Genomic DNA, 24,484 nt, shown 5'->3' on the forward strand with positions numbered 1-24,484 from the left:
CGAGAGCGCAGTGAGACAAAATGGCGACAGGAGCCGAGAAAGCGTATGTCGTGTTTGAAATGCACTCACATCAGTCAGTCATAACAGTGCAACGACACTTCAGGACGAAGTTCAACAAGGATCCACCTACTGCTAACTCCATTCGGCGATGGTATGTGCAGTTCAAAGCTTCTGGATGCCTCTGTAAGGGGAAATCAACGGGTCGGCCTGCAGTGAGCGTCGAGTGTGGGAGGAACTTGATTATCGGCTTGATGTCTGCCGAATCACTAAAGGGGCACATATCGAACATTTGTGAATGCCTAAAGAAACTTTCTGAGTTTTTGTATGTGTGTGCAAAGCATTGTGAAAATATCTCAAATAATAAAGTTATTGTAGAGCTGTGAAATCGCTTCAATCATTTGTAATAACCCTGTACATAATGTATAAAGAGGTAGCATTGTTGGCAAAAACCTCGAAAAGTTGTTGACTGATTTACGTCATATTTTTACACGATATTCTGACAAACATTTGGTCAGACGGGAAAAAGTTACTAGCGGTAGTCTCGAAAAGTACTTGAGTGACTTAGTTCAGATTTTTGCACGATACTCTAATAAACATTTAGACAGACGTAGGCTACATATTTTCTTGAACAACATCATATACGCTTTCTGTTCTGAAACCGACGACGAGAAAGAAAATGCTGGGCTATGGAGTGCTCTGAAAATGTACGGTTTGTTTTGTTTCTCGGAGTCAGGATTAACTACGACTGCAGGCCATTTAAACTGTTCGACGAATTGTTGCTCCTACATATATTCTTTCCCATTATACTCGTGTATAATTTAAAAAAAATATTTATGCGCTGCTATGTACTGTTTTGTTCTCTTCCTCGCAGTCGGTTTTAAAAGAAAAGTGAGAAGTTGTATTTATGGCTAATGGACATATGATTACTATGAAATCTGAATTATCAGAAACTTAATAATTCTATCTTTTCGCACATTAACACTTCAATTCCCAATCTAGGTTTCGTTGGCTATAGGTTCAAGGACAGAAAGGGGGGAAGCGGAAATGGACAGAGAGAGGGATAAGAGGGACGTAGAGAGAGCGAAGGAGGAGATGGATAGAGAGAGGAGGAGGAGGTGGAAAGAGACTGGGGGGGGGGGGAGGAGATGAACAGAAACAGGGGGAGAAGTTGATGGACAGCGAGAGAATGAGGAGAAATAGATAAACAAAGAGAGGGGTGAGGAGGACATTAACAGACAAAGGTGGGAGAAGGAGGGCATATTCCAGTACCCATAGGTATATTTTGTAACAGCGAAGCATAGCTGGGTTTGCTAGTATTGCAGTATAAACTTTACCAATGTAGCGATGAATTACAAGAGACGCACACAACATCTCGATATTCACGTTATGCAATTTAGAGAAACAATGGAAAACAAAATTTGGATGGCCGGATCATGCTTTGAACCCAGTCGTAAAATACGGGTCCAGAGTGTTTCCATTGCGATACGTCGCTCGCTGCCAGTGTTTGAGATCTGATGTTCTTACGTAGCACCCATTGTCAGAAAGTTGCTAGCAGGAATGGAAAAAGCTTTGCTCTCTTATCTGTAGGTTTATCGCCCCACATGAGATAACCAGCTCGTACATTCACAGTCTGCTGACTGGACACTTTGTCGCGAAGCAGAAGAAAGGTGTGAGCAATTGCATGACTGCTTTAATGATAAGTAATTATAGCTCAGCGACTGAAATAGATCAGAGTTCATCAGCACTTTTTACTATAAATGGTACTGATAAAAGCGTGTATCTGCTAAGATACTACGAAGTAGTATCTCGACAAGAAATACGTATGTCAAAAAACGTCACTCATTTCTGCTTCCGCCAGCCTTGCCGGAGCTGCAGGAAAGCTGTAAGTTGAAATCGCATGTGCGCAATATTCTAAAAAAGATAAACAACAAAGAAGTGAGAAGTTAATGAAATACTGTATAGTAAAAGTGTCACCGAGAATATTACAAAGAAAAGAGCAAAAGCACAAACCAAAAAAACAGTGTAACTTCGTAAAAAAGGAAAAAAAAACCATGTTCTGTGATGTTCCGAGTTACTTCATGATAGTGCCCGACAGTCATGCATGAATTTCTCCTGTAGTCATGTTTTACTACTTTTGTATTTTGTGTCATTCATCTTTTTATTTCTGTATTGTCTTTTGTCTACTTCATTTGCTGCAGTTCATTTTCTCCTTTCGTCAGTTAAGCATAATATCTGGTGTGTTATCCAAGGATTTTTGTTGGACCTTACCTTTTTGCATAGTGTTTTTCCTCCGCTGTTTTCATTATTTCACTTCTCAGTCCATCCATTTATTTGCTATTGTATTTCACTCAGCGGTTTCAGTTATCTAACAATCCCCTTGAAACTCTCAACTTATCCAGATCTCATTTACTTAATTACCTGCCATTTGGCCAGTTCCTTCAATTTTAACATGTTTTAATAACTTATAAGTAATGATTATTATTGTTCATAAAGTGCACATCAGGTCCTGGAAATGTTTTACATTAATAAACTTGATTTCTAAACTTCTGCCTCAGCATTATGTAAACTATAAGAAACATTCTGATGTTTGCAGATATCTTTCACGTATACAACCTTCTTTAACAATTCTTAAACCAAGTGTTAGTAATGATCAATTAGGGTCTTGCAAAATTGTACCAAGTGGCTTCCCTTTCTTTCCTTCCCCCAAGTCGTGTAATTTTTCCTTCTCTTTCTTTTCCAGTCGCTCCTCACATATTAAATTTCCTTCTCTCTTAACAGTTCTTTCCACATCTTCATCATATGTGAAGCTACAATAATAATTTCGTGTGGCTCACTGGCTTGGTGGATGCTACTTCGGCAACTTGCGTATCCCTAACCTACCCCACTTATCCAAATGGGAGAAAGTGGCCTGCAGTTTAACGCAGAATCCCGACCACTTGATATTTCTAACAGTTCCACACATCGCTGAGAGGTGAAGGCTACGTTAAAACGCAGACTGAAAAAATTAGAGTCCTCACTGGGATTTGACCCCATAACCTAGAGGTTTCTAGCAAAGCACTTTACTGCTAGATCACCAGGGCAGTTTTATGTGTAGCTACTAGATATATAAACTTGTACAGTGTTGTTCGCTTTGTGTCTATGTTGGATATGATTACGAGATGAGTATGTTGTCCACAGTAGCTTATCAGCATTTCTATTTTCTTATACATTATTGGACGTACTCTTGCATTACACCAGTTAGATATTTTTCTTGATGATCCTGTACTCACCTAACCGAAAGTCCAGTTCTTCCTGCCACCAAATTGATTCACTGCCACTTCACTGATTCACTTTATATCTAAATTCAACCTTTTCATTTCTCTTATGTATGTGCTTACCCATTTAAGGGATATAACATTCCACACTCTGACTCATAGAACTGTGCATTTGTTTTTTTCTGATGTAAGTATCCTCTTGAGTTGTCTCACACAAATATCAGTATGGTACACTATTTTATCTCCAGAATATTTATCCAGGAGGCTTCTATCATCATTACATCATCCAGAAAAGCTGCACGTCCTCAGAAAGGTATTGGCTATAGTTTTATCTAGTTTTCACCAAGCCATGTTGATCAGTGATAAATGGCCCGACCAATAAGTCATCCAGACTGTAGAGCCTGCAACTACTGTCCCTCTTCAGGAATCATACACTACCAGGAAAAGATGCAACACTCTCAAGGGAAAGTTATTTTATTGACAAGTGGAATGGTTTGAATCTTACCTAACTATCAGGAAACAATTGTGAAATATCTGTCAGTAAGTAGTCAGTGTTCATCTGACTGGGAATTAATTACATGTGGTGTTCCTCAAGGTTCCATCTTGGGTCCATTGCTTTCTCTTGTGTGCATTAATGAGCCCTCGTCTCTTACATTGCCAGATGCTAAGTTTATTTTGTTTGCAGATGATACAAACATTGCATTAAGCAGCAAGTCAAGTACAGATTTAGAAATGGTTGCTAATCAAATTTTAACTGACATTAATAAGTTGTTTAAAACTAATTCACTGGCATTAAACTTTGAAAAGACCCACTATACGCAGTTCAGAACCTATAAGAGTTTTTCTCTCAGAAGCGCCTCAACAAGTCTGTATTTGCAGTGAGAATGATGTCAGATGAAGGAGAAATAAATATAAAAAACTTGCGTACTTTGCTTACTTTCATTCTGTTATGAAATGCAGGATCATATACTTGGGTAACTTGTCAAACCAAGCAAAAGTTTTTAGGGTACAGATGCGTGTAATAAGAACCACTGGTGTAAATTCAAGAAGATCATGTAGAAACCTGCTCAAAGAGTTTTGTATTCTAACCACTGCTTCTCAGTCACATACAGACAGAAACTGCGCTCATCACTTAGGACAACAGAGTGCCGTTCCACTCTCCAGTCAACTCTTTCACGAAACCAGAGTAGCTATGATTAGCAGCGCTGTGGTGTCAGTGGTAGTTTGGCCAGAGGCACACGTGACTTTTGTCCTGTAGGAAGCAGACAGTTCCCATTGGTCCTTTGTGACACATCAGGTGCAACACATGCCACGATTTCTTCCCAACATAATGTTAGATAGTCCATTGATGCTCTCACAATGAGCCAGTCCTGATGTGCATCTGTATTAAGTGTACGTCTAGAACCTCGTGTACGTGTACGATTGTGGATATTTTCGACAGATGACTGTTGAAAGCAGCGACCACCAGTGGTACAATATACTCAACATGAGCAGCAACTCGTCGACAGGTCCAGCCAGGTTCCTGACGATCCATAATGTAACCTTGTTCAAATGGCTGAAGTTGTTCAGCAAGAATACGTACTCATGGGTGGGGCATGGTTGCATCCTAGTACTGAATGTTGCACACATTCTTCGTCACTAAATTCAGCACAGCTACAGCCTGCCGAGTCAAAACAAAGGGCACACAGACTTGGCCCAGTGCACCATCTGATCGCCAATGACCGTGACGGATGAATCACTGACACTACAGCCCTTCAGTATGCATATACAGGGTGTTTCAGAAGTGATGACCAATATTCAACGATAGGACAGGAATGATCATTCCAAATAAAAAGTCAAGTAAACATACGATCTAAAATTCATATCTTAAGAGCTATGAGCAGTTCTCGATCTTCGATACTGTGAAACAAATCTCTTCTACTGCAAGTTCTTTGCTTTCCATGTTTTGGGAAGTGCTAGTACGGACCAAAATATGGTCTAAAATGCATACCTTAAGAGCTATGACCACTTGTTCATCTTCGCTACTTCGGAATATAACTCTTCTAGTGAACAAGTTCTTATAACATTTAAGGTATCATTTTAGAGCACATGTTTACTGGACACTTTTTCCTTGTTTTGGACCGTACTACCACTCCCCAAAATACGGAAAGCAAGGAACTTGCAGTAGATGAGATTTGTTTCACAGTATCGAAGATAAAGAATTGCTCATAGCTCTTATGGTATGCGTTTTAGACCCCATGTTCACTTGACTTTTATGTTTTGAATGATCATTTCTGTCATATTCCTGAATATTGACCATCACTTCTGAAACACCCTGAATTATCCCCTGGTGCCACTGTACGCACTCAGCCGGCCGGGGTGGCCGAGCGGTTCTAGGCGCTACAGTCTGGAACCGCGCGACCGCTACGGTCGCAGGTTCCAATCCTGCATCGGGCATGGATGTGTGTGATGCCCTTAGGTTAGTTAGGTTTAAGTAGTACTAAGTTCTAGGGGACCTTAGCAGTTAAGTCCCATAGTGCACAGAGCCATTTGAACCATTTTGTACTCACTCAGTGTGTGTTAGTCTGGCCTCTCCAATGATACCTCTTCCACTGGATTGCAGCTACTGCAAAATTATTTCTGATGTTGATGGCACACAAAGCACTCTACCGTAGGGAGTGCGAACTAAAGCTATGTTCTAGAGTTCTGCTACGTATCGAAATGACTGATAATGAACGGCATTTCTGAAAGCCGACGATGCTGTATTTTTGGTAAAATGATGATAGCGGTGCTCTTTTCCAAGAGCCGGAAATAGTTCTCTGACAAAGGAACCTGAGGAAAATTTAATACGAATGAAACCATATATTAAATATGAGAGGAACTCCATTCGACCTTGGAGCATTGTGAAATTTTATGGCTATCAGGTGTGTTTTAACATCACCAATATTGAGAGCCATGTCAGGGATATTGAATGTTGAGAATTGAATTTTTTTTTTCAGTTCCTGAGATTTCGACACGTGTCCTTGAGGTGTGACATTCTACAGTATCTGTTACTGACTAAGCGTCACGAGTCATCGACCAGCTAAATAACAGACATATTCACTGTTCAACATGTCATGTGAGCAGGTAGGCCAGGGAATAAGCATGTAGGGTAAAGGTATGTTTCGTCGATGTATGGTAGCGCACAGTTTTATTTACATAACTGGATGCAGAGAAGAGCTTACAGTTGTCGTCCGTCAGAGCCTCCGGCCAGGTTCAGACTGGAGTTTCTATTGCAAGTAGTTTGCTATAGTAGAGGGTAAATCTCTGGCTCGATGTTGCTAGTTCCCCAGCGTGGAAGTGTGGAGCTCTGAGACTGCCACAACACGCTTCTTGCGAGGAGAAACGAGTGATAATTGTTGGTTTACGAAATCGCCCATGGATATTAGCCCATAATATTGACAACGTTAGATGTAATAAGTGTGCAGAACACCGTGTCCGTTACATGAGTAGAAATGGTGGTGTGTATAGTCAAACATATCGAAGTACGGAGTGAGACCTTTATTTCCCATTGTGCAATTTGCTTCCTAGCTAAGGATTCAAATTATAGAGAAAAGGATGGATAAAGAAGTATTAAGTGTCAGTGAACCACCCCTATGCTGTTATGTGGAAGTCATAACTTGGAGTATGAGCTCACTTATGAGCATGACGTCGCATTTCCTCCACCTAGATGCATGTACTGATTTGGTTCGTAAGGTTGTCATCCTCTCTGAAGACAAGCAAGTTCACAAATGTTGCGTAACTGGTCCTTGATATCCTGGATAGTGGCACTGGGATGCAATCGTCCAAGCAGGTCCCACACATGTTCTATCAGGGGTAGATGGTGGGATCTTGCTGGCCACGTGAGTGACTCAAAGTCACGCAGATAAAATTATTGAGATTATCGTGGCCACTTACTGACAAATCGTCTGTTGGGTTCCGTCTCGGGTTTTTCGGCCGACGTTTGTCTGATGATTTTTCTGTTGCTGGTATTGTCAGAGTTTCACCCTCCATTGCTGGTGGCGGACAGGAGTCGTGCTCGAGGCCGCTAACATCTTAGGGCTTTACCGTGGTCGTTACCACTGTTGTTCTCCCCATGCTATCTGCAGTGGTCGTTCGTTGCATCATGGAAGTCTAGGATCTGTTTACATCAGGTTTTCTTCTTTCACGTTGAAACTATTATCATGTTTGTGCATCTCTGTGCCTTCTCTGACCAAGTGGGTGTGGTAGATTTTCTCTATGCCAAAGAATTTCCGTGTAAGCTAATTCTGAGGAGTACTGTGTACTTCAAAAGTTGCTAAAGAAGTGTCACGAAAGCCAATACCCGGCAAGTAACATGTCGAAAGAAGAGACGTCGGGTACGACCTTACCACCACACATCACCAAGTTGGGGGGCAGAATCGGCCTTATGTTGCATAAACATGGTGTGCAGGCTATCTGAAAACCGAGGAAGAAGACCAAAGAGTGTCTCAGGTCGGTAAAGGAAAGAAGGAACCCACCTGAAATGACGGGAATATATCGCGTACTCTGCACACGTGGGAATATCTACGTTGGAATGACTGAACTATCCATCAACACCACGATCGCCGATAAACGGTATTGTAGGCTGGGACAAATGGAGAAATCGGCAGTGACGGAGATGCGCTGTGTGAGACCGACCCGTTAATAAAATTTGGCGATATGGAAGTTCTTGCTGTGGAGAAGGGCTACCACCAAGCTTTGTCAGGGAAGCCATAGAGACCCACAAACATGACAACAGCTTCAACAAAAAAGAGGAAAGCCTCAGGGTGTATGGGTCTTGGATTCCTGTGCTGCATCGGAAGACCTTTGCAGTCAAAAAGGGGACAACAACAGGCCTGTTGAAAAATTACCCAACGATACTGTCGTATGAAAGGTAAAACATGAAATGAAGGCGAAGGATGACCGTAGCGTACTGGTGTGCTGTCATAGTTGCCTCATCACTACGAATCTTAATCTGAATCTCTACCCAATGGCTCACCACACCGTGATGCCAGGCGTAATATCACTGTGACTCTCCAAAACATTGGAAGAATGTGACCTCTACACGGGTTGCCACCACATTCGCCAACAATGCTCATACGGGGTAACAACACTCAAGGGAAATTACTGACGCTCGGAATCCGATATTTCACCGCTACAGTAAAATCCATCGCGGCATTAAAAGTTTCCGAAATTAGATTTTCATCTGTCGGAAGCTGTGCAGTGCGTAATCATAGTGAAATTAGACGTCCTTTTTGAAAGAGCTATGATGAAGTCCTTTCCTTGTCGGCGTGTGACGTTTATGTGACGTCAAGTGAGATGTCATGAGTGACTCTTAAGAGAGTATGCATGCCTGTCTCGGTGTTAGTATCCGGTCTCATTTTCATATCTCCTTTCATCTTCTATTTGTCTTACTGCAAGCTATGCAGGTTCGCATGGTCTAATGCTTATGATATGGACTGACCGACTGTCCATTAAAACATATCATTTTCACACATTTATCCATTTCCTCATAATTTTTATGGATATCATCTTTGCGAGTCTAGTGAATATCAGCAGCAGTACAACAAATTATTAATAAAGTTTCAGGTTAACAGGAAATAGAACGTAGAATGGTGTTTTACAGAGCACGTGTAAGTCTTTGTTAAAATTGAGAATGGAACTGGAGGATCTCAATTGCGCTTTAAAGTAAATGACAATAAATTCATCCAAAAGTAAAAAAAGAATTTCCAGGCAGGTAAATATAATAGAGCAATAAACTCAGAATGCAAATTGTGATTTTGGGAACTTTAGGTCACTCCATCGACGAACATAGATTTGGTTTTTTAAAAAAAAAAAAAAAAAAGAAAGAGGAAACTGCTGAATGTGGGTATGCGGATAGAATACTTTCATGTGCGCTTAGCAATAATTCACAGGAACATGACATTGGAGGCAGTTGGTTCAATGACTAAAAGCAATCTAGTGCGAGTGAGACAGACTAAATGTGAATTTCCTTGTACATAGCCCCGACGTTATTCAGTCTATACATTGAACTAGCAGCAATGGAAATTAAGAGGAAATTTGTAAAAGGAATTGAAGTTTAAGGAGAAGAACTACAACTTTGATGTTTGTCAATGACATTGTAATTCTGGCAGAGGAGTTGGAGGATGAGACGAATGCATAGGCAGCGTGAGGTGATGGTGGTGGTAGTGGTGGTGGAGGTGGCGGTGAGGGGGCACATGCCCCCTCCCCCCGCCCCCCGTCCCGGAATCTGGAGTATAGAATTTTCTTTACAGAATTCTGATACACTTCTAGAAATGATTTTCCGTGATTCTGCTAAACCTCTCACTTAGTTAATTGTGGCCTTACATAGTTGATCGCAGTGACTTTGGTCTGATCATCTCATTTATATAAAAAATGACAATTTTAGAGTACCCATCTTCGCCCTGTATAAATTTCTCCGGAAGCCCATGGAAAATAGAAGATGAATAGCGACAAAAGTAAAGAAATGGTGACGAAGTGTGCGACAAATGAGGCGATACTGAGGGCTTTAGATTGGGGTGTGGGATATTAAAGGAAGTAGATGAGTTTTGCTATTTAGGTAGCAAAGTAGTTGACGGTGGAAGAATAAAGCGGATATAAAATCTAGACTGGTGACAGCAAGGACAGCTTTTCTGAAAAAGATGTTAACAAACAATATGAATTTAAGTGTCAGGAAGTCGTTTCTGAAAGTATTTTCCGAGAGTGTAACCTTATTTGGAAGTGTCGGAGAGAAAATATGCTCATGGCACTACATACTAAAGGAAAGGATCGGTTGATAGGATACATCCTGGGACATCAATGAAGAGTTGATTTGGGAGTGGAGGGAAGCGCTGGGGATAAAAATTGCAGAGGATGGCCAAGGCTGTAGTAAACAGGTTCAAATGGGTTTAGGTTACAAACATTATGCAGAGATGAAGAGGCGTGCACACGATAAAATAGCGTCGAGGTCTACTTCGAACCAGTCTTCGGACTGGAGACCACAACAATATTGTTTTTGTGTTCTCAAGGTCAAAACTATACGAAACGAGCCGGAAGAAATGAAGCATCCTTAGCGAGACACTTTACACAGTTTTTAAAACCTACTTGCCAATTATAAGTTAGTGAATAACAGAACAAACTTTGAAGAGATTTAAACAATGCCAGGGTCCAGATGCCCAGTACTCTGTCACTAGGATGTGAGAGGACGGGATAAGTCTTTGCGGCAGGCTGTAGGGCGGCTAAAATCGAAGCATGACGCGAGAGAGCGGGAGAGCCGGGCTTTCTGGTCTTGACCCAGACAACAGGTTCCAAGGTCGCGGCCGCGTTGCACGCAGTCTCGCTGAGCAGCAGAACCTGCCAGTCATCAAGCCAACCCCGCGGCGCTGTCAAGTCGCCACTGCGCTCCGCAAACGTCCTCGTCGTTCACGCTGCAAACTTCTGCCGCGACTTCCCCAACGCGTTACGTGACTAGAAAACTGAATGTCAAAATGGCGGATCCGACTAATACACAGGCAGTCCTCTTCAGACACAGACATGTTATCGAGAAACCACAACAAAGACACGAAGACATACAACTTACGCTTTGGAGCTGTTTTTAGATAAACATATCAACTGGAAGAACCACTTTACCTAGCTACCCAACAAAACCAGACTCAGACAAAATCTGATAAGATAGATACAAGGCCTCTTTCATGGTTGTAGTGACCAAACCGCAATACACACATATAAAATTTCAATAAGATCTGTGCTAGAATATGCAGTCGCCCCCCCCCCCCCTCCCCTCCCCTCCCCCCGCCCCCAGGAGGAATACAAGCAAACATTGCAGAAAGACTTTACAGTGCCGAAAGACGACTGCTATGTAGTATAACAAGCTACCAGCCATTACATCCAGCGATATGGTCTACCAAATTACCAGAATCGAACCCCTACAAACGAGAATGGCCAGACTGAGAGCGAGATATGGCAGTCATATCCTTCACAAAAGGCCTGACGTGGAAAACTTAGCGACAGACCACAGAGCATGTAGGAATCCCAAATACAAATATATAACACCTATCTGCACAATAGCACAAAATACAGAGAAGTCATGCCCAGACTTAGCCCTCATCTTCAATTCCCTAACTGTAAGCACAACACCCCTCTTCTCCTACCGAGATGAAAGACCAAGCATACAGCCCTCACCACTCACCCAGCGGAATCTGATTCTTTATTGAACATAATGAGAATCCCTCTTCTTTGGATCTTATCTATTCCCTCTTTCAAACCTATATGGTAGAGATCCCACACTGATGATCAGTTTTCAGGGATTTGTCTAACGATGGCTTTATAAGCTACTTCCTTTGTGGGAGGGCCAAGTTTCCTCAGCATACTCCCAACGAATCTTTCTGGCAGCTGCTTTACCCGCAGTTAATTTTGTGTGGTCGTTCCATTTTGCATCGCTCCATATGGATACTCTTAGCTATTTTAAGGAAGTAACTCCTTCTGCTGGTTGTTCTGCAATCGTGTAATCATACAATAATGATTCTTTGTGTCTGTGTACACGCAGCATATTACATTTGTTTATGCTGAGGGTTAGTTGAGACCCCCCGCACCAAACGTTGAAACTCTGCAGTTCTTCTTGCATTTCGTCACAATTTTATAGTGTTACTGCATCTCTGTATAAAACGTCATCATCCGCGAAATGCCTCGAGCATTTCCAATGTTGTCTAATATGTAGTTTGTATATATTGTGAAACCTAACGGACCTGTAACACTCCCTTGGGGTCCGCCCGAAGTTACTTTTACGTCTGAAGACATCTCTCCATCAAGAATGACATGCTGTGTCCTGTTTGCAACAAACTCTTTATCCCAGTCACACGGTAGGTCCGATGTTCCGTACACTCGTACTGCACCTGAAGCTCTCACGTCACCCACTGAAGACGTTTGTGGTCTATTAGTTCAACTTATTTGTTACTGTCATCTAGTAAGCAGCCTACTGTTGACGATTTGTGGAATCCTGTGCGACAGCAGGTAGACGTTATGATGCACATGCTGGCTCTACGATGTAAAGGGCACGGAACAAACTTACGTCCGGAAATGCATGGTTTCCATGCTAGAAACCATTTATTTAACCATTCTTTGTTACAGAGATTGCGGTCTAATATGCGCTGTACCATGCAGCCACAGTTACAGTATGCATGGTTTCCTCCTAGACAGTGTTACTGATCCTCATACGTCATGCCCTAGCTCCCTCTCCTGCCATATTAATTGGTAATATTGTGTCCGATTCACTTCTCTTGCTGAATCGCTTTGTAGTGGATGTGATACAGAATTGTAGACAATGGCTTCGTATTAGAATCGAGCGCTTGCAGACGTGGTGTTTACTTACGGAAAGGCAAATGGCAACGGGTGTGGGTAGCGTGGTTGTATCAGGAGACCAATCCCTGCCGACAACAACCACAGCATTCAATGTTTGCAACAGTGTTTCGCCGTTTGTCTGAGACAGGATCGTTTCAGGAACCAGGAAATCGTGAAGGACGTACCCGAAATGTTCGGACACCAGACATTTAGCCGGCCGCGGTGGTGTAGCGGTTCTAGGCGCTCAGTCCGGAACCGCGCGACTGCTACGGTCGCAGGTTCGAATCCTGCCTCGGGCATGGATGTGTGTGATGTCCTTAGGTTAGTTAGATTTAAGTAGTTCTAAGTTCTAGGGGACTGATGACCACAGATGTTAAGTCCCATAGTGCTCAGAGCCATTTGAACCATTTGAACCAGACATTTAGGAAAATGTGATTAACACTGTAGAAGGTGATCGCCGTGTCAGTAGCAGCCAATTGGCCTGCCAGCCAGACGATCTTGTGGAACATTCTCCACTTCAATTCTTACTACCCTTATCACTTGCAGCGTGTGCAGGGCTCACTAGCGGCAGACATTCCACATCGGGAGAAATTTTGTCACAGGTTTCTTCACCAGGCAACCACGATTCCGGGATTTGTGCAGTCCATCCTTTTGACAGATAAGGCAACCTTTGCATGGAGTAGTATCTTCAATTTGCATCTGTGGGATAGTATGCAGAACCACGGTATAGTGACAGCATCGGTGCAGCCGGAATGTATGGGCCGGGATAATTGGCGACTGTATTTTGGGACCAGTCTTGCATCCACGTCGCCTAACAGACAGAAACTATCGGCGTTTCTTGTGGGTAAGTTTGTCTCCCCCGATGGAAGAAGTGCCATTGATGATTCGAAGGGTTATGTGGCTGCTACCTGACGGTGCTCCATCCCAATTCGCCGTTAACGTTAGGACGCATCTCAGTCATGTCTTCCCTGGTCGCTGGATCGGACGAGGGGGTTCGTTTACCGGATCTCAACCCGTACGATTTCTGGTTACGGGGCACTCTCCAAAGTATATCGTATATGAAGAGCCCACTCCACATGTGGAGACAATGAAGCAGCGTTTTCATGCTACCTTTGACACTGTTCAGATGCTGCCTGGCCGATGTAAACGAGTGAGACACGGCGCGTACACACATGCGTTGAGGCACATGGAAACCATTTTCAACACATACTGTGACTGTGGCTGCATGGTACAGCGCGTATTAGACCATAGTCTCTTTAACAACGTATGATTGTATAAATGATCTCTAGCACGGAAACCGTGCATCTCCGGACATAAGTTCGTTAACACCTTCTTGTTCCATGTCCTCTCATCGATCAGTCCCTAGAATTTGTACACGGTGGAAAAAATCATAGTGTATATATTCTTTTTGATGTTTGAGTCTTGAGCAACATTAAATTATTAGTCATATCAAGTATATGACCACAGTCCCATTGAAAGTCCCATATCTACATCTACTTGCATACTCCACAAGTCATGGATGAAGGTACCGTGTAACATTGCTAGTCGTTCTTTTTCCTGTTCCACTCACAAATGGAGCGAGGGACAACTGACTGTCTATATGTCTCTTGCGAGCCCTGATTTCTTGTCTTCGCCACTCTTATGTTGGATGTACGTTGGCGGCAGTAGGATCGTTCTGCAGTCAGTCGTAAATGGCAATTCTCTAAGGTTTCTCAATAGTGATCCGCGAAAAGAACGCCTCCTTCCCTCCAGAAAGGGAGTATGGTGGATGGTACAGTACTTACCACTCCCATAGACCGAACAGAGCAGCCATAGCTTGCGCTGTATGCACCCGCGCATTGTCGTGCAAAATGATGGTTGGGTTGTGCAGAAAGTGTCGCCGATATTTTCGCAAAGCTGGCTGCAGGTGATGCTCCAAAAAAAAAGCTTTGCGAAAGAACCGGCGACGCTTTCGGCTCAACCCAACCATCATTTTGCACGACAATGCGCGGGTGCATACAGCGCAAGCTGTGGCTGCTTTGTTCGGTTTATGGGAGTGGGAAGTACTGTACGTTCCACCATACTCCCCGGACTTGCGTCCTTGTGACTTTTATTTGACTCCGAAGATGAAGGAACCACTTCGTGGCATTCGCTTCAGAACTGTTCCAGAGATTCGACAGGCAGTTGACCGCTCCATTCGCACCGTCAACTTACTTTTTAAAGTTTGTCTTCTAGATGACAGATGGTAATTCTGGGGTTAGGTAAAAATATGAAAATACCGCGAAAAACCCATCCTTGAACATAAATGCAGGTTGTGCTGTTGTATTTGACGACGAACGGCATCTGTGCAATGTCCTCAGGACGTTGCAAGTGTCATTTGTGGTCAGAACAGCGTCCTGTGTTGAAAACTGGAAATTTGTGGTAAGTTTATGGGACCAAACTGCTGAGGTCATCGGTCCCTAAACTTACACACTACTTAATTTAACTTAAATTAACTTACACTAAGGACAACACACACTCACCCATGCCCGGGGGAGGACTCGAATCTCCGACGGGGAGAGCAGCGCAAACAGTGACAAGGTGCCCTAGATCGAGCGGCTACCCCGCGCGGCGTTCTGTATTGAAATGAGTGCATTACATAGGAGCTAAACGAATTCGAACATGGGCCGATTGTTGGTACTCGTATGGTAGGGCTTGCCTAACCAATGTAGACGATGTATTTCGTGCTTCAAGACGCGCCTTATCGAAAATTTACGCCGAATGTGAGGAAAGTGGACAAATATCGAACACTGAGTTACAACGCGGATCAAAGTATGTGTTGAGTGAACGTGACAGACGGTCATTGAAGAGGACTGTGATGAAAAATAAGCGGACCACAGCTGCAAAAGTCACTACAGGATCGAATGTCACAATCCCGAACCCTGTCAGCGCCAAAACAACACGATCGTAGCGGGGAATTGCAGGCGAGATGGAATTTCAGAATCACTCATCAGTGATGCAAATACCTTAAGAGGAAAGCATGCTTCTGAAACCACAAAAGCTGGACTATGCAAGAATGGGAGAAAGTCTGTTGGTCGAATGAGTCGTTTCACACAGTTTGCAACTTCTGGCCTTGTTTACGTGCCAAGAGGGAAATATTGCGGAGATTCGGTAATGGTTTGGGCAGCCATATCGTGTATTCCATGGCCTCCAGGGGGACTCAGCACGGTCGCATTACTGCTAACGATTATGGGACCCTTCAGGTAGAATGTTTGTTCCCCATTGCTGATACTGTGTTGCAAGGCGACAGGGCCCCTGTTCACACAGCTCAGGTCGTCCAGGACTAATTTTGTGAGCACGAGGATGAACTGTCACGTCTCCCCTGGCCAACATAGTCAGCAGATATCAATGTTATTGAGACTATGTGGCCTACTTTGGAGAGAAGGGTGCGTGATGGCTTTCCACCTCCGTCGTAGTTTCCTGATCTTGCCACACTTTGCAGAAATAATACTATAAATTCCCTTGAAAACCATAGAGGACCTGCATTTTTCCATTCTGCTGTAAACTGTTTTGAATACTAACGATTTTCCTACCCCGTGCTGGGGATAGTAGTGTGTTGTGTTTGTGGTGTTTGCTTATTTCTACCAGTTACGATCAACTGGTCGTCATCAGCTATCATAAAATTATTTACAATATTAGAGAAGGAAAGTTGCTAGTCACCATATAGCGGAGATGCTGAGTCACGATAGGCACAACAAAAAGTTTCACACAGTTGTAACTTTGGGCCATTAAGGCCTTTGTCAGCAATAGACACACACACACACACACACACACACACAAACGCAACTTGCACACACGTCTGCAGTCTCAGATAGTTGAAACCACACTGCAGTCAATTGCTAACAAAGGCCTTAATTGTGTGAATCTCTTTGTTGTGCCTACAGCTACTCAGCATCTCCGCTATATGGTGAGTAGTAATTTTCCTTTCCTAATATTGTTACATTCCATCCTGGATTTTCCATTGTTTGATAAAATTGTTTACGTCTGCCTGTATGGCAACATGCTTGCTGTGTAGTCGAAATATAATGGAAGACTGTCCTACGTCACTGAACTTTACGTCAATAGTGAAATGCGTGATTTCAGTCCACAATAAAACTAATACATTATTGATGCACTTCACTATTGACAATAGTTTAGATGTTCTTGTCCAGACACAAAAAGTAAGATAAATAAGTGAGTTGGTCGGAAATTTGATAGGTAATAAAGGTTTATTTCATTAGCAGCTCTTGGTGATTCTGAAATACACCTTTTTTCAAACAGTTACGCGCTGTGGGGCATCACCTCCACAAAATGAGACAAAGAGGTTCCGAATAAATGGGTAAACAGTGTATATATGTTCATTTCTTCCCATTGAACGTGCAAACATCACACGTGTTCTCTTGCTACGAGTATTTCGACTACCAGAAGGAAGGATCTAAAGGATTGGACGGAGGGGAGAGGGGATCTAGACACAAGTAAAAGACAACAATTAAAAAAATAAAGTCATTATTCATGTAAATCAGAACAGATGCGACGTAGTCTCGTTTCGCAACTGGAACGTTATAAACTAACAGTTTCGGTTTAGTTGGCATGTAGCAGTTTACTGTAGGAAAAAAATGCATGTAAATGCTACAAAACGCAGTTCATAAGTCGTCCAGTCAATAGAGTGTGGTATTTAGAGAAATGAAATGAACTATTGGAGGTAAATAACAGCAAAGAAGGTGGTTAGCCATGAGGAGATACAGATACGAAAGCAAAAACAGTGACAGGGCGACAACGCTCATCAGTCAGCACTAATGAAATCGTGGCACCGGCTGCTCGCGGTGCAAACGGCGTAATCGCGTAATACAGGTAGGCCAGCAACAGTCTGGAAAGCTTGTAACGATGTTGCAGGGTAGGTTGTACTGCGAAATAATTGTTGTGAACAAAATTCGATGCGTTGCACCGTATTCGAGCTATTTAGCATTTAGCCTGTGAGACAGTTGCGCGCTCCAGTTCACGCGGCCCGCCGGATATAATTAGTGTTAGTTAATCTCATAGGGTAGATGATTGCACTCGAGACTGCTCAACCCTTGGCTCGGGTTCGATTCTTACAACCGTCCTATGTCCAATTTTTGTACCTCTGTCTTGTTCGGTTTTAGGAAACCAAATAACCACGTATGCGGCACCCTCGCTGCTGGGTTGCAGCAATTTGCTTGTGCAACGGCCCCTTTAGCTAACTTCAATGCCAATTAACTTGAAAACGGAGCAACGTATCGATTTTTTTCTTAACAATTACTTCTCAACACAGCCTTATCCTGCAAAACACTTACAAGCTTTCCAGACTATTTCTCACCACCCTGTACAAACGACAGATGTAGGCTTGAGCACGGGACCCACTAGGTATACAGGCCCTGAAAGGAGCACGTGACGTCACGCTAGTCGCCTTGTCCACCATACTTCGTCAATGCTCGGCTCTGTGCACCGCCCATGGGAAATCGGTATGTCAATGAAAGGTACCCAATAAATGTATTTACTTTTTTGTGAGCTGTCGGGAGCTTGGATGCATTTTAACGCACAGTTAAGAATTAATTAACTCATCTGAAATAGTTACTCGCTCCCCACAGGAGATGGCTGCTGGCACTCTTTAAAACCTGCAATGTCACATGCACCATTCGATGGTCCTATATCTAGGCAACATAGCGGTGGTTTCCGACAGCTGGGGAAAAGTGATTGTAATGAACAAATTGGCCATTAATTTTATCGACTTGTCAGTTAAGCAAGAGACCTACGATTACTATAGTTGAAAATATGATTACGTGTAATGTATGAATCGGCGATTTGAAACATGACTGTTGTGTAACCAAAATTCTTTCGTTGTATTGAGTTGGACTGCACAGCTGCCGATACTTCTCCATGTGGGTTACAGGTCTCAGAAAAGTTTAACGGTCACAAGTTCAGATACTTCGTTCATGTCTTTGTTCTATGATGTCTCCACCAGTGGACGTCTTGCTATTGGAAGCTAAGAAAGTGCAGTTGTTAGAAGGTTGATATTTATCATTGTAGTAACTGATTAAACGCATCCGATTCTTGATAAATCGAAAGGCTGGGCAGGGCGATAGATTCACATAAACGCCAACAACACCTATTGTATATCGCTGTCTTACACAGTGCAAAAGCAATCTAAACACTGGAATACGACGTTCCAGTATCAGTGTACAGTATAAAAATCCAGTATAAAGGCACCTGCACTCCAATCGAGAAATATGAGCACGGAATGTTTTTGTAAAAAAAATTATAAAGACTTCTACTAAATCCCATGATAGAAACAATGTAGAATGCACTATTTTCTCTCGAAATTCTGGATACCGTCTACGTTTCCTCTCTAATGGAACATCTGTGTTCACAGTGGCGCTATAACGTTAATAAAACTGAACTACTAACACTTTTACTTTAATCCGCCATCGGTACTAATAACTAGTGATAAAACAGCATGGAAATCTATGGAATGCTAACTAGATACTTACATAATTATGATACATTAATGTGTACAAAACTGTAGTATAACCACAAAACGTAAATGTTGTAATATTATTATGTAAACCTTGAAATAGTATGCAAACAGGTCATGAGTCGTACGTTGATAGGAAGGGTAGGGCCAGTTCTACCACCTCAAAATAACTCAGCCCCTAACACCTTGGATCTAAAGGGCCAAATCAAATGGCTCTGAGCACTATGGGACTTAGCATCTGAGGTCATCAGTCCCCTAGAACTACTTAAACCTAACTAACCTAAGGATATCACATACATCCATGCCCGAGGCAGTATTAGAACTTGCGACCGTAGCGGTCGCGCTGTTCCAGACTGAAGCGTCTAAACCTAACCAACCTAAAACAATTTTCTTATGTAGCAGACATGAATGTAGTAACGTTTTACGTGCCTACGAAATCATTTAACATCATACTTGAGAATGTGACACGGTTTGTGACACGAAACGTGCTTGTATCAGTAGCAGCAGTTTCAAAACGTTTTCACATTTGTTTATGAGTTTAGGACTTGAGCACTCTGTAAAATTTTATTTAATTAAAAAGTCAAACAATTTATAACGACAGTTTTTTATTGTTTTGGCGTGAGGATCTGCGTCTAAAAGCTTTTAAAAGTACGTTTGACGTACCATGCATAGATGTAATCTTGTTATGTTACCTGATGAAAAGAGTGAAACACCGAGGAGACATTGTCAGATGTCAGTGTAACTTCATACACGTACACGCCATCGATGGGTGCTTAAATAACAAGAGTTGCAGGCATCTGTTGCGTATAGAACGGCCATCATAGTACAGTAATGTTGATCATGATTAATGTTGTTACCCGGCCTGCAATACCACAAATAAAATAACTTTGTGCAACACAGCTAGTACCTGGAATACCACAAACAAAATAACTTTGTGCAACGCAGCTAGTACCTGGCGCTCGAAAAAAAGCTACGATTGCGTGGAAGCTGACCCGCACTACTCGTCTTGGTGCAACGTCAATCAAAAGTTGTATTAATAGAAGTATGAGGTGCATTCAAGTTCTAAGGCCTCCGATTTTTTTTCTCTGGACTGGAAAGAGATAGAAACATGCGCATTGTTTTAAAATGAAGCCGCGTTCATTGTCAATACGTCCCAGAGATGGCAGCACCGTACGGCAGATGGAATTTTACCGCCAGCGGCGAGAATGAGAACTGTTTTAGATACTTAAAATGGCGACGTTTTCCTTACTTGAACAGCGTGCAATCATTCGTTTTCTGGATTTGCGTGGTGTCAAACCAATTGAAATTCATCGACAGTTGAAGGAGACATGTGGTGATGGAGTTATGGATGTGTCGAAAGTGCGTTCATGGGTGTAACAGTTTAATGAAGGCAGAACATTGTGTGACAACAAACCGAAACAACCTCGGGCTCACACAATCCAGTCTAACGACATGATCGAGAAAGTGGAGAGAATTGTTTTGGGGGATTGCCGAGTGACTGTTGAACAGATCGCCTCCAGAGTTGGCATTTCTGTGGGTTCTGTGCACACAATCCTGCATGATGACCTGAAAATGCGAAAAGTGTCATCCAGGTGGGTGCCACGAATGCTGATGGACGACCACATGGCTGCCCGTGTGGCATGTTGCCAAGCAATGTTGATGTGCAACGACAGCATGAATGGGACTTTCTTTTCGTCAGTTGTGACAATGGATGAGACGTGGATGCCATTTTTCAATCCAGAAACAAAGCGCCAGTCAGCTCAATGGAAGCACACAGATTCACCGCGGCAAAAAAATTTCGGGTAACCGCCAGTGCTGAAAAAATGATGGTGTCCATGTTCTGGGACAGCGAGGGCGTAATCCTTACCCATTGCGCTCCAAAGGGCACTACGGTAACAGGTGCATCCTACGAAAATGTTTTGAAGAACAAATTCCTTCCTGCACTGCAACAAAAACGTCCGGGAAGGGCTGTGCGTGTGCTGTTTCACCAGGACATCACAACCGCACATCGAGCTAACGTTACGCAACAGTTTTTTCGTGATAACAGCTTTTATGTGATTCCTCATGCTCCCTACTCACCTGACCTGGCTCCTAGTGACTTTTGGATTTTTCCAACAATGAAAGACACTCTCCGTGGCCGCACATTCACCAGCCGTGCTGCTATTGCCTCAGCGATTTTCCAGTGCTCAAAACAGACTCCTAAAGAAGCCTTCGCCGCTGCCATGGAATCATGGCGTCAGCGTTGTGAAAAATGTGTACGTCTGCAGGGCGATTACGTCGAGAAGTAACGTCATTTTCATCGATTTCGGGTGAGTAGTTAATTAGAAAAAAATCGGAGGCCTTAGCACTTGAATGCACCTCGTATAAGTATGTAACGAGCGTGAAAAGTGTCTGATGTTATCACTGTGAAGGACACGGACATGCCGCGCGTGAGACAGCGCTATCGGCACCTGACATAATTTGAAAGGGCCTCAGTTTCGGTCTCCGTTTGACCGACTGGTTGAATCATATAATATTCAGATGTGTGGGGCGATCAGATGTGATAGCGGCCCGTTGCTGGATGCATGGAAACCTTAAGGCAGTCATACTCGTCGTCAAAGTTCCGGTCGAACACGTCTGCCCAACACAAGGGAATGGAATCACATTATGTTCAGCGATGAATCGCCGTTCTGCCCTACCCCGGATCACCGTAGTCGATGACCTGGGAAAGGGTCCCATTCTTCCAATGCTTTGGAGAGGCTCAGCGGCACTGCTACTGGTGTCGTGGTGTGGGGGAACTGACAGGTATCATTTCCTGTCACGACTGGTAGTGACTGAGGGAACTCTGACGGCACAACGCTACGTCACGGACATCCTGCGGCCTCATGTGTTACCTATCAGGCAACAATGCCGTGATGCTATTATTCAGCGTAACGAACAGATGGTACGTGTCTCTGTAAACTGTCTGCAGAATCCCAAGGTGCTACCGTGGCCAGCATGATCCCGAGATTTGTCCACGATGGAACAGATGCGGTACCAGCAAGTACGTCAGCTCCGTCGCTTTGGCAGTATCCATGATATCAAGGCCCAGTTTGTCTCAGGACAGGATACAACGGTTTATGACATCCGTCCCAACCGAATCGTTGCGTGCATCCAGGGCAGAGGAAGCTATACTGATAATTGGCTCATACTACCAAGTCCTTTGTAAATCTGACTGAATTTTGTAACCATCGAAACACCATAACTATAGCCTTTCAATCCGTAAAGTTTCATATACTTTTCTCCTCCCCCGCTGAGTTCTTCAGTTTTTGTCAGCTATTCTATTTCAGAATCCAAAAACCTCCTTGAACTTAATCACACTTGTTCCAACACGACAATTGTCGGCCAAGTGCGCGTGCTTGACTAATAGTGAGTTTTCATAATGACTATAGTAAACAGTAATAAGATGAAGTATTCATTACGAAGTTATGATTTATCCGCCCAGATGTAAGAAGATCAGATACGTTTAAGAACACTTCTCTCAAAATCGAGTGAGAAATGTTGCGACGTGAAAAACGGCTTGAAATGTAAAATGGAAGTTTTTGCCATAAGAAAGGTGATACATTTATTACACAGTTAACCCCAGTGGCAGATTTTCCATACTCTCATTTGCATGAAAATATTTTTACACAATCGAAACCGGAGAAGCCAATATTTCACTTCAGGAACTGGCACCTAGCGCGAATATCTGAAAAGGCAGCAGTAGCCGTGGCACAGAGGCGTGTCGTGAGGGTGGCTGGCCCTGGCGATCGCAAGTCGTCCGACGGTCCTCGTCCAGACGTACTGCAGGGAGATCGATAGGAGGCACTGCGGGACACTCCACACTGCGGACGCGACACCGAGACCTGCCACCGAAGTCATAAACCGTGAACGCAACACCCAAACACAAAGCGAAATTTCTTGCATTAGCACATGTACAAATGTGTACAAGTGAAGTATGGCCAGAAAAAAAGGGAGATGATAAGAGTAGCAATGATTGTAAATAAACGTCAGAATAGCCACAACGAACAAGTTGGTGCAGTGGTGACCCATTCGGCCCGTATTCGGAAGGACGGGGCGTAAATCCACATGCGACTACTAAGATTTAAGTTTTGCAGAGTTTCTCTGACAGGCTTAAGGCAAATGCTGAAATGATTCCCTTGAAAAAGATACGGCCGATTACCTTCCCCACATTTCCCCCAATCCGAGCTTCTGCTCCGTCTCTGATCACCATGTCGTGGACGGAACTTTAAACTCAAGTCTTTGTTTCCTGCTTCCTTCCACGATTTCCGCACAAACCAGAACGGAGTTATCTGTGTACTACCTGCTTCGAACAGCTAACTTAAAGAAACGCTTTAGATCCACACCGTCTTCGGCCTATTTCGGCTTTCGTTGTGAGCTCAGTGTAGGTGAAGTTTAACGTCTTATTCTTGGTATGCAAGTAGAAACCTCGAACGCCATCAGACAGGCCAGAGACAGACTGCTGCCTCGGAGCCTGGTATGTTCCACAAAGTGTCGTTTTAGATATTTCGCCGAAGTGTCTAAGTTTGACCAAGAGTAACAACAGCACAACAGGAGTAATATATGACCTTAACTGCACGACGAAATCCACGGATTTATGCAGGCCAACTGCCTGCAGAGCTTCCAGCAGCGTCGACTTTCACAGTTTCCCAACACAGCGCCTATCGCAAGCTCGTAGTAGTTAGTCTGTAGATGTGATGACAACAGCAGTGTGCGTCCTTGCTAACGGCCGTGAAGAGGCGCGTCACTTTACGGTAGTTAGTAGCCTCCAAATCGTATTGCGGGTGAATGGAAGTAGTGTTCCTTACATAAAAATTAAGCTTCAGGTTTCCATAATGACTTTTATTAGTGAAGAAACGTTGTCGTTAATTTCAATTCTATTTTCTCACGTCGCTGTCTGCCGATGTTGTTGATTTTTACGACTCGCCATTGAAATGCGGACTCGATTTTAAAATAAAAGATGTCGAAAACACTAAAACGATAAAATTTTTAAAAAAATGCAATTTTATGAAGAGGCAATACGTATTCTGATTTGCTTGAATTCCAGAACAAAATGATTAGACCAAGACATCAATGAAATGGTCTACTATTACAAAATGTTTTACAAAAGCATGATTTCTTCTCGAACACCGCTCTTAATTCTCGATACTTCTCTCCGAGTCCTAAACGCAGTAATAGTCCCAGTGCGTTTAGATATCTACTTTAATGATCAAAACACTCGTTGTAGAGACAGATCGTTCATTTACACAGACGATCGGTCCACAACAGTTCAAAATGTTCGCTTTAGAAATGCACAAGACAAACTGGTCTGGTATATGTCGCAATATTATGAGATTTACCTTTTAAAACTCATTCCATCAAATACATCTCTGGCACGGAGAAGCCAGGAGGG

This window comes from Schistocerca cancellata, chromosome 5, assembly GCF_023864275.1.
Source record: "Schistocerca cancellata isolate TAMUIC-IGC-003103 chromosome 5, iqSchCanc2.1, whole genome shotgun sequence".
NCBI classification, from domain to species: domain Eukaryota; kingdom Metazoa; phylum Arthropoda; class Insecta; order Orthoptera; family Acrididae; genus Schistocerca; species Schistocerca cancellata.